General features: G+C 47.5%; 1 non-coding gene across 1 annotated transcript; it reads left to right on the forward strand.

The window, feature by feature from the left end:
• Nucleotides 1-7334: 7334 nt before the first annotated feature.
• Nucleotides 7335-7424, forward strand: LOC113986945. Its single transcript, XR_003540322.1, has one exon. It is a non-coding gene; the product is annotated as a small nucleolar RNA Z159/U59 (small nucleolar RNA).
• The last annotated feature ends 3529 nt before the right edge of the window (nt 7425-10953 follow it).

The raw sequence follows: 10953 nt of genomic DNA on the forward strand, positions 1-10953 counted from the left end.
TGTGGAGTGTCCTGTTTCCCTTGGCTTCAGTGAAGCAGTGATGATTTATGGAATTATGGGGTCCCTTTCCAGGATCCTGAAAGTCCAGGCAGGAGGGAGATCCAGGCCCCTTCTGTCTTAAGGTCTTAGAATTGTTTAGGTTGGAAAAGACCTTTTTAAGACCACCGAGTCCAACCACTAACCCAGCACAGCCAAGCCACTGACTCACCTCCCCATGAGTTTTAAATCCCCCCAGGGTACAGTTGCTTCAAGGCTTGAATTACCAATTTTCTTTGACGATGGACATTTGGTTAAAACAAAAATATTTTGTACAACATACCAATATTCTCTGACATGTGATGGACAAGGTTCTCAGGTTCAGGAGTGTACCAGGGAGAGAAAAGCATTTACCTGGAAGGAGGGGAGGTCAAAGTCAGCTTCTTCACTGCCTGGTTCCTTGTAGGGAGCTGAGTTTGGCTCTTTTATTTGGTCCGAGGTGATTAATTAACCTGTACATCAGAGACAATATTCCAGCTGGTCTCCTGGAATCGGTTTCTGTTCTTCATCAAGAGGCTGAAGTGACATTGTCACACTATTTCCCTGTCCCCCAGGTTGTTGTGCTGATGACATTGCTGCTGAGGAGTGCTCTTGTCACTCTTGAAAAACCTTCAGTGTGTTTGCAGCGACTTGAGGAATAAACTTCCATGTTGGTTATTCCTCAGTGACTTGAGGAATAAACTTCCAGGGATTGATTGAAGTACCACTGAGCTGATAAAATACAAGCCCTGCTTGGCCAGACACCCACAACTTCTGCATTTGGGGACTGGGAAAAGCACTGATGAGTGGCTGCTTCAGCACCATTGTCACATTCACCCCTTGTTTTTTGTGTCACACCTTCTCTGAAATCATGCAACTATTCTCTAATAATATAATTAGCCTCTTCCTCCCCAATTTCATCAGCCTTTCAGCCATCACACTGCACTGTGGTTGCCTTTCATTTATTTGTCTAACATTTAATATGTGTCCCTACTTCTGCAAGCTCCTTAATTAAAATATCACTTAAGTCTTTAGGCTTTCCTACCAAGAAAATAATTGGTCTTGTACTGAGCAGATGCACTTCTTGACAACCGAATTCTGCAAAAGGCCACATGCTCCTTGTTATTTTGAGATATTTTTAATGACTGTTTTGCAGTTTCCTCATGCAGGACTTTTTGCGTTCTACAAGTTTATAGTTTTCTAAATGCTCTTTTTTTTTTATGTTTTCCTCCAGAAAAAGATGAGAAGACATTTCACAGAATCCCAGAATGGGAGGGACCTTAGAGATCATCTTGTTCCACCCTTCTGCCATGGGCAGGGACACCTTCCACTAGCCCAGGCTGCTCCAAGCCCTGTCCAACCTGGCCTTGGACACTTCCAGGGATCCAGGGGCAGCCACAGCTTCTCTGGGCAACCTGTACCAGGGCCTCCCCACCCTCACAGGGAAGGATTTCTTCCATAAATCTAATCTAAATCTCTCCTCTTTTACAGCCCTGTACCAGCTAATTCAAAGGAGAACAACAGAACATTCCTGGGATGCAATTTATTTAACACTTCACTAGTAGGGTGAACAGGAAAGGGAAGCAATTTAGGACATGAGTTATTGCTGAAGGATCTCTAGGATTGGGGGGTTATTTTAGAGGGAAAAAAAAGGAAATAAAAAATGTATTTCTCAGCCTCATAATTCAGAGGTTTGGGAGCAATAGCAGTGATGCTCTACCTTCTGCCTGGCTCTGCCCTTCCCTGGGTGTTGCCTGCGTGGGAAGGGCTGTGTGGCTGCAATCTGTGCCGTGTCTTCACTCCTTTCACAGCTTGTCATTCCTTCCTGAGGAAACCTCACACTTAACTCAGGGGTCCAGATCCCCTGGGGCTGCTGGAGCACTTGGTGTGACCCCTCTGTGCATTGGGAATCTTTCTGCAAAAATACCTGGAGGAGAAAAGTCCTCCAGCCTCCGGGTGCTGGTGAGGCAGGAGCAGGTTGAGGAGGAATTGCTTTCTTTCCTGTTTCCTTTTAGTTGTTCTATTGACTTTTTTTTTTCCATTATTTTTTTTCCTTCAGTGGATAATGGGAAAAGAAAATGGATTTTTTTTTTTTTTTTTAGTTAAAGATTTATTTCAGTGGCAAGTCATTTAGTATGACCAAGGAAGTGGGTCTGTGATCCCAAATGTGATCTTGGGATGGAGAGAGACAGATTTCCCCCCAGACTTATTTTTCACATATATCCCTATGCAGAAAATAGATTTGTATGGAGAATATGCATTGCAAAGAATCTACTTATGCATCAGTGTGAGGGAGTTGTTACCACTGAAGGAGGAATTCCCAGATCCTGTGCAACCTGAAATGTCCCAGCTCTGCTGCACTCAGGACTTGGACACACTTTCTGGGGTATTTTTTCTCTGGTGTTTCCATCTTGGCCTTGCCCTTCAGATATTAATGGGAAAATATATTCTGCTGTTGTAAAAAATGGTGTTATCCCTCAAATAACCCTGTGAATGAAGTAGTAAAATCCCAATACCTGATTCCATTTGTCCTGTGAGCTCTAGTGGTGGGAAAGGAGGGGGAATAGAGGAGTAGAAGGAAGAAAAGCTCAATTGCTTCGGAGTTGGAGACAATTAAAGGATCACACAAGGAGATGTCTGCAGTGGGGATGTGCAGATGTGCCATGTGAACACCTCTGTCACCTCCAACCTGTCCCTCCTGCCTTTGTGCAAAGCCTGGATGTGTCTTCCCCAGGTGCATTTCCAGAGAGGCCACAACTGCTCCAGTGTTCACCTGTGTTAAAAACCCATGAAACCACTTATTGATGAGGCTTTTTAAAAACTCTGGGATCTTTGCAGTGAGTCATGAATCACTCCTCCTCATCTGTCCCTACAAGCCACATGAGTTCTTTAAAAACCAGCACAAATTGAGCAATAACAGCTAATAAAAAATGTATTCCTGAAGAAAAATAGTTTCTAAAAATGTAGTCACAGGACACATTTGTTGAATCTAAATGAGAGGTAAATATGAACCCTGCTGTCTGCATCCTGTCCTCAGATAAAATGAAGCAAAAGGAGTTCTCTTTTTTAGCTCTTTTTTGCAGTTTTAGTCTCAAGTGCAAGCAAACAAGCACACTCCAAATTGTGCTCCTCTTCCTTTCATCCTTGTGCACTTCAAGGAAGAGCTCTTAGACCTTTTCATTTCAGCAGATCAAATAGCAGAGATTTCCCATTTATCTTCTGCCTTCCTCCTTCCTCCTCCCATTCCCATATTCCAAAGCCCATCCAACCCTTTCCACCTGAAGCACAGGTGACTTGAAAGCACTTTGGCTGCCTGGGGGTGGCTCAGAGCCTTTGCAGTGGGGGAGGATCCTTTGGCACAGCTGGATGGCCAAGGCTGGGCGTGTGGATCACACGTGTCTGGGTGATCCAACAACCATCATCCAGGACATCCTGCTGGTTGGATCAGCTCTGGTGTGCCCAGCAGGACCAGGGCAGGGATTGTCTCCCTGTGCTGGGCACTGGTGAGGCCACACCTCAATTCCTGGGGGCTCTCACACCAAGAAGGACATCGAGGGGCTGGAGAGTGTCCAGAGAAGGGAATGGACCTGGGGAAGGGGCTGGAGCAGCAGGAGCAGCTGAGGGAGCTGGGGGGGGGCTCAGCCTGGAGAAAAGGAGGCTCAGGGGGGACCTTCTGGCTCTGCAACCCCCTGACAGGAGGGGGGAGCCAGGGGGGGTCGGGCTCTGCTCCCAGGGAACAAGGGACAGAACCAGAGGAAACGGCCTAAAGTTGCTCCAGTGAAGGTTTAGGTTGGATATAACGGAAAAATTTCTCAGGGAGAGGATTGTCCACCACTGGCACAGCTGCCCAGAGCAGTGGTGGAGTTCCCATCCCCGGAGGGATTTAAAAGACATGTAGATGTGGCACCTGGGGACATGGGTTAGAGGTGGCCTTGCAGTGCTGGGGGGTGGTTGGACTCAGTGCTTTTAGAGGTCTTTTCCCACCTGATTGACTCCCTGATTCTCAGAGACACATTTGCCCACAAACACAGGGATGTCAGAGCTGAATGCCCACAGCTCCTGATGCTGAGGGCCCACGGGAGAGGGGTTGGCTGAGTTCAGGGACAAATCCTGTCCAATATGGCCAAAAGCTGCAGAGTCCTCAGTGTCAGGAGCCCAGGGATGGTCACACAGTCACCTCCAGAGCAGGGCTGGTCCCACCAGCCTTTAATCACCTGCACATCTAAACCAGAACCCGCAGCTCCTTCTAACGAGTAATTCCTCTGACCTGAGACATCTGTGTGGCCACTTCCAGCCTCTGCCACAGTGCCTGGACAGGAAAGTTCTTCCAGTGGGTCATGGAGAGTGTTCCCACAGTCTGCACTGCCTCCTGATTTTCCCTATGGATCAAGAAAGATCCCTTGCCACCCATCCCTGCTGTGGGAGCAGGACGTGCTGCCTGGGCAGTGAACCATGTGCTGCTCAGCACAGGAGCCAGCTCCAATTATGTGCCTATTGTTGCAAGGAGAAATAAATCACTTGCATGGAATAATAATCATTTAGAAGGTGTGAATACAATCTCAGTATCCCATCCCCCATGTTTTGAGTTTGATATTTTCTTCACAAACACGGCTTTTCTGCCCTCTCAGGTTCCAGCATTTGTAAAGCCTGGCTTAAGTACTAATTCTAGATTGCATGCCAACCCCAAACTGAGCAGAAGTCAGAGAAACTCAGGGATTGACTGCACCACTGTAGGTTTTTATAGAATTTATTCATAAATTACAGTTAAAATAAAAGAATGTACTAACAGTACATTAAGCACAGTGTCAAACAGCCTTGCCAGTAGGTGCTGTTTGAAAAGCCAGACAAAGAGGTGGCAGATGGTGTCGAAACTCAGGTGGCTTTGGGTGCTCCACGGATGTTGCTCCTTAATTATTTTATGCAGACTGGCATTTCACTCACTCTGCTCGTGCTCATTTGCCTCCACCAGAGACAATCTGGGGTTTGATGGTATCTGAGACCAAAACAAGCCTGGAATATTTATTCCTGATGGGAAAGCCCCTGTCTGGAGGGGGACCTGGGCTGGATGAACTCCCATGGCTTTTCTCTCTACATCAGTGTGTCTGCCTCTATTGCAGGTGTGAATCACTGCTGTCTTCTCAGGAGGCCACTGAGTGTTTAGGAAGCTGTTCCTTAAGTGCACAGGGACTTTCCCTCTGGGAATACAACCACTGTTGTCCCATAAAGCTGCAGGGCTATAAAACAGAGAGCTCCAGATAAGGAAATATGAGCGTCCTTCCTTATCTCCACTCGTGCTAACAGGTATCCTTGGGGTTGTAAATTTATGGCAAGGGAAGGGAAGAACAGTCTGAGGTATCTTTACCCTTATCACAAATCTTTCCCAGAGTAGAAAGATTGACATTACCATTGATAAAAGGCTGAGCTGTGGCTCAGGTCCTTTTTCCCACCAACTACTCTGCAAAATGTGCTTGCTCTCACTTGGACTGTGTGAGCTGCTCTGGGTCACACTCCATTCCCAAAAATCAAAGCCAAGCAGATCTATGTAGTGAAATGCCCAATTCCTCAGGGGTTTGTAATTCCAAACCAGATAATTTGTGTGCCCATGCTATTACAGTTACAGTTTTATTGCAGCCAGGCCAAAAACCCATCTAGGAAATGAGGTGGAATTATCCTTATTTGTCACTTTTGTGGGAGGAATGAATCTTTCCTTGTGCTTGCCATGGGACCCTCATTCATTCCAGGGTGGAATATATGGCCTAATCATGTTTCTGCAAAGGAGGAGCTTGGGCTCGTGATGTGAATGACTGTGTGGTGGCAGAGAAGGAATTCCTGAATTCTCTGCTCTCTGCTCTTTCTGAAAGTGGTGTTTGTGTTTGAATACATGCTTTCTTATCATATTATCCTTTTTCCCCCGCCATTCTCCATGAAAATGAGGATTTCCTTTCTCATCCCATCCATGTTGCCATGGATTTTTTTTTTAAAGTGCCCTGCCTTGCTTGCAGCTCGTGAGCAAAGCAGTTCTGTGGAGCTGATGAAATCTGGGACATGTCCCCCCTCTGCTTCTGGCCTTGAGTTTAGCATCTTCAGCTTCCTCAGGGACCAGGGAACCTCTTCCTGACCTTTCTCTTCCCTGCCCTTTGGAAGGGAACCTCAAATGCACGTGGGAGCCCTGGTTCAGGTGGTTGCAGCACTGCCTTCCCTCCAGAGCCACCTTGGGTCAGAGGGGCACTGCCATGGCCCGGGTCTGTGGCACACCCTTTGCCCAGGGGAGGTGCCAGGCTGGGCCAGGGGGGTTTCACCCCTGGGCAAGGCCCACAGGGAGCCCTGCTGGGATTGTCAGGCCCGTGAGATATGGAAGAATTGCTGCTGCCAGAGAGGAGAGACAATAAAACTGCTCATGCTGGGAGTCTCTGGAGCCCTTCCACAGCCCTTCTGCAGCAGGATTCAAGTGCTCCTTCTCCAACTGGATCAAAGTGAGTTTTTGTCACCACCTGTCACTGGTGCCAGGAGCCCTCCTGACTCCTCTGGATAGCACCTTCCCCCTCAGGCAGTGAAGGCCTTGAAGAGCATGAGTTTGAGGGTGTGAATCCCTCTTCAGGAAGGCTTTGGTTCTGTGGCACCACAGCAGTGAAGACACAGGAGATGGGCTGGGAAAAGTGATAAACTCGTGCTCACTTTAGCTCTCAGGGGTCCCTGAGGCAGTGGGATGGTGGAAGGGAAGAGAAGGGAAGAGAAGGGATGCCCCTCTGCTGTGGGATGTTGTTGGTTGCCCCCAATTTTCTCCCAGGGGCTGTTTCACCATCATCTCCCTGCCAGCAGGAACTGGAATAAGAGCAGCAGGTGCTCAGGCACTGCCTTCTGTCACCACCACAGGGCTTCCAGGCTGCCCCACCAGCCTTGGCTGGAGACAAACCACCAGCTGGGGACCAAAATACCCCAGTGGGGGAGGGAAAGATTATCCAAAGCTTTGATTACTTGGGATGTGCAAGGGGGTAGGGATTTATCTTTGAGACTGGTGCAGACAGTTTCTCACATGCCAGGTGTCAGCAATCTCAAAACACTTCAGCAAGGATGAAATTGTCTGTCATCCACTTTGGAATGCAGCTGTGGAGCATGTTTTTGGTCACAGGAGTCCATGAGCATCCAGGGAAGGTCTCTCTGAAAATGCCAGATAAGTTCCCATCTTACCATCTTCACCAATTCTTCTATTTGCAGGTGAATGGGATTAAAAAAAGGGACAATTCCAGAGCCTGTTCTTTCTGTTGGATATCGTGCGTACTCTGATGTTCCTTTTCCAGGGCTGTGGGACCAAGTCTTGTGACTCTGGGGAAGAAAAAAATTATGTATTTCTTCTTGTGCAGTTCTTCAGATGTGGAAAAACAATGAGGTGAAACACGGACTGATGGGGTAGAGAAGCCAATGACAAGTCTGGGCAGTGGATGATCCTTGTGAGGCTTTTCTTTAGGCTGTGATCTCTCTTAATGAGGCCTGAGTTTCCATGCACTGACCCCAAAACTTGGCAGAAGTGTTCCTAATTTTCCAGTGTCCAGTGAATGGATTTCCCCATTTTCCCAAAAAAGAACCAAATGATTTAACAAACGCCTTTCTGTTAAAGGGAGAAAATTCCAGAGGCAGATAAAAAGGATAACAAACCCCCAGCACCTAAATTAGAACGAGACAGTCTGTAGCCTTCCCTCCCAGAGGGCTGGTCCTGAGCCAGGCTGAGCTTTAGTGCTCTGCAGTGACCTTCACTGCCAGCTTAAGCGAGCTGAGCCCCCGGGGCAGTGAGGTCCCCTGGGCTGAGCACCAGAGCCATGTGTTTGGAGCTGCTCCTCACTCCCGAGCTGTTCCCACCCCCGAGCAGCTCCTGGAAGCCGCCCCTCACTCCCTGTTCATTCCCTTCCCCAGTTCTGGCAGCCTTGCTAATAGTTTCTTATTTTAGCTGCTGGTAGAATGTGTGTGACACTGGGAGTCAAACACACTCTCAGCTCACACGAGTCTGTTCAGAGGTTTTTCCCTGAGTGCACAAGACTCTCATCCCAAGCCCTTTGTCTTCCCCTGCTTTTTAGGCTCCGATCTTTGGATCCTAATGTTGGAAACTGGTGTGCTATGAGACAGTCCATGTCCTCACTTGGACCCCCCACATCCCAGATGCTGCTGCTGGGGCGATGGAGAGCTGTGGGGTTTGATTTCATTTCGGTGCTGCCTCTTTTCTCTTTTGTGCAGGTGTCGAAATAGGAAACACTGTCTGTGGTTCATAGAATAGATCCCAGATCCCAGAATAGTTTGGGTTGAGAAGGACCTTAAAGAACATCTTGTTCCATCTCCCTTCCACTATCCCAGGTTGCTCCAAGCCCTGTCCAACCTGGCCTTGGACACTTCTAGGGATGGAGCAGCCACAGGTTCCCTGTTCCCAGGGAACAAGGGACAGGATGAGAGGAAACGGCCTCAAGTTGCTCCAGTGAAGGTTTAGGTTGGATATTAGGGAAAATTGCTTTACTGAAAGGATGGTCAGGCATTGGAACAGGATGCCCAGGGCAGTGGTGTCCTTGGAAGTGTTCCAGAAACACATGGATGTGGCACCCGGGGACATGGGTTAGTGCTGGGCTTGGCAGTGCTGGGGGAATGGTTGGACTTGATGATCTTGGATGTCTTTTCCAACCTCAGTGATTCTGTGATGCTCTAATGGTGCAGGACATTCTCCTCACTTTGAAGTATATTTGATTACCCTGTATCAAGCTCCCCAGCACAGGGACCTGCTGGAAAAACCTGCAAGCAGCACTTCTGGAGAAAAAGAGAATTTCAGGCAAGAAGTCCATTTTTCTTAATGGAATGTTGCAACTCCTCTGCAGGAGGCTTTAGTTCCCCCAAAACAGCACCAAATTCCAGTCAAGACTTTCCAGGGAAATGCCTATAGATAGACACTGAAGGAGATGTGCAGAGGGCCCCCATCCCAAAGCAATTATATGTGAAGATGTTCTTTAATTCAGTGCCTGTAATTAGTGTAATTGTGCAGGAATGAGCCCTGATTGCTCTGCACAAATCCCCACGTGGGTGTGTGACTTGTTCTTGCAGTTACTAGGTGAGTTCACATAACTTCCTCCCTCACTTTGCCAGGCAAAAGAGACCCTGGAGATTACAGGAAGGGGCACAGATTTAAAAGGACAATCAAGGAAAATACGAGTTGTAGATTAAGGATAAAACTCTCCCTTTGGGACTTGCTTTTCAGCAGCTTTGCTGATGGATAAACTGAAATAAAGGAGTTAAATCAAAGGGACTGGAAATAAGCAAAGATGATCCAGAAGGTTGAACTTCCATAATAAACACTTGCCATTAAGATGTTCCTTTTGTTTGCAGCAGTCAGATCTGCACGGTGTATTAGCACACGAGTGCATGAAAATTTGTATTTCCAAGCATTTTCTTTCTCTCGTAGTCATTTAAATAATGCCAAATTGAGCATGAAAGCTGCCTGGATTCAATTGCTGTTGTCACATGACACGAGTGAGTGGGATGGGGAAGGTTGTCCTCCCTTCCAGCAGTTGCCCAGCAAGGAAAACTCAAAGGCAGAGTGAGGGCAAGGAGATGCTGTTGCTTGTGTGGTGCTTTGTTGGGTCAATGGCCATGGATGGCTGATTGCACGTTATTTAACTTCTCTAGGCCAAGCAGGGTGAGTTAGTCAGGAATCAGAGCTCCAGGCTGGTCAGGTTGGAGCCACCAGGCCAGGCTGGATGGGGCTTGGAGCAACCTGGGCTAGTGGAAGGTGTCCCTGCCCATGGCAGGGGGTGGAATGGGATGAGCTTTGAAGTCCCTTCCAACCCAAACCATTCTGTGATTCTATTGCAGATGGGTGTGAGTGGTTCATCATTCTTCCTTCACACATTCCCTGTCTTCTAACACCACTAATCCTGATGGCATTGTCCTAATCAACAGCAAAACATTTCGGGGGCAGACCTGTGCTTGGCAGGACACACAGTCACACAAAGGGAGTGGAGCAGAGGGAGAGAGGGGAGATGTTCCTTTTCCCTTGGAAATTCCCTGCACATCAGCTCCTCACCTTTGGCACCCGTGATCCCCTCGGGCTCCACCAGCACAGGGGCTCCCTGGGGCTGCCAGAGCTGAGGGAATTTTAACAAGATTAGGAAAAACAGTCGGAAAGCCGGGAAGGGAACTCCACACTGATCAATATTTCTCATTTATCAGCACATGAACAGTGCTGTTGAAGCTGCTGATTCCTCGTCCCACCTCCCCAAGAGCTCCTGCAGTGAATTAAACCTGTTATGGGTGGGGGCACAGGGCTGGAGGAGCAGGGCAGGCTGGCTGTGGGGAGGGGATGTTTCCATCCACCCCTGGATCTCGTGGAATAAGGCTGCCTTTGTTACCAGGTGACAATAAAAGGCAGGTTAAATGCCAAGGTACTGGAAATGTTCCATGTGAAGAATATTGGGGCAGTGCCTAGTCCAGGTGAGGTTTATTTAAATATAGAAGTGATATTCCAGTGGCTGGTTGGGCTCATCCTCAGCCTTTGGGAATGATCTGTTTGTAGCACAGGATTTGCCAGAATAAGAATTTTCAAACCCAGTATTTAATTGTACCTGATGTGACAGCAAAAAATGCCTGAATTCTGATCAAATAGAACTGTTTTATTTCTTCTGTGCTATGGACCTGTGCAAAAGCAGCTCAGGGGGGTTTTTTCTTACTTTTTTGTCCCTCCTCTGGGAATCTTGAATATTAATTTACCCTTTAGAATCAGAATTTTATCTCAGATTTTTTATTTAGTTAGTTTTCATCTGTTTTTCTGTAATTAAAAAATAATGGTTTCTTGAGCTAAACACTTGGTTGCTTGTGTATTTTTCATCAGAAATTTCTTAACTGAAGGAATACAGGAGGAGCCAGCATTGGGAATCAGAAAAGAAATGTTGGCCTGAGTGAGCCTCACTC

The sequence above is a fragment of the Pipra filicauda genome, unplaced genomic scaffold (assembly GCF_003945595.2).
Source record: "Pipra filicauda isolate LSUMZ 115617 unplaced genomic scaffold, ASM394559v2 scaffold464_size512166_pilon, whole genome shotgun sequence".
NCBI classification, from domain to species: Eukaryota; Metazoa; Chordata; class Aves; order Passeriformes; family Pipridae; genus Pipra; species Pipra filicauda.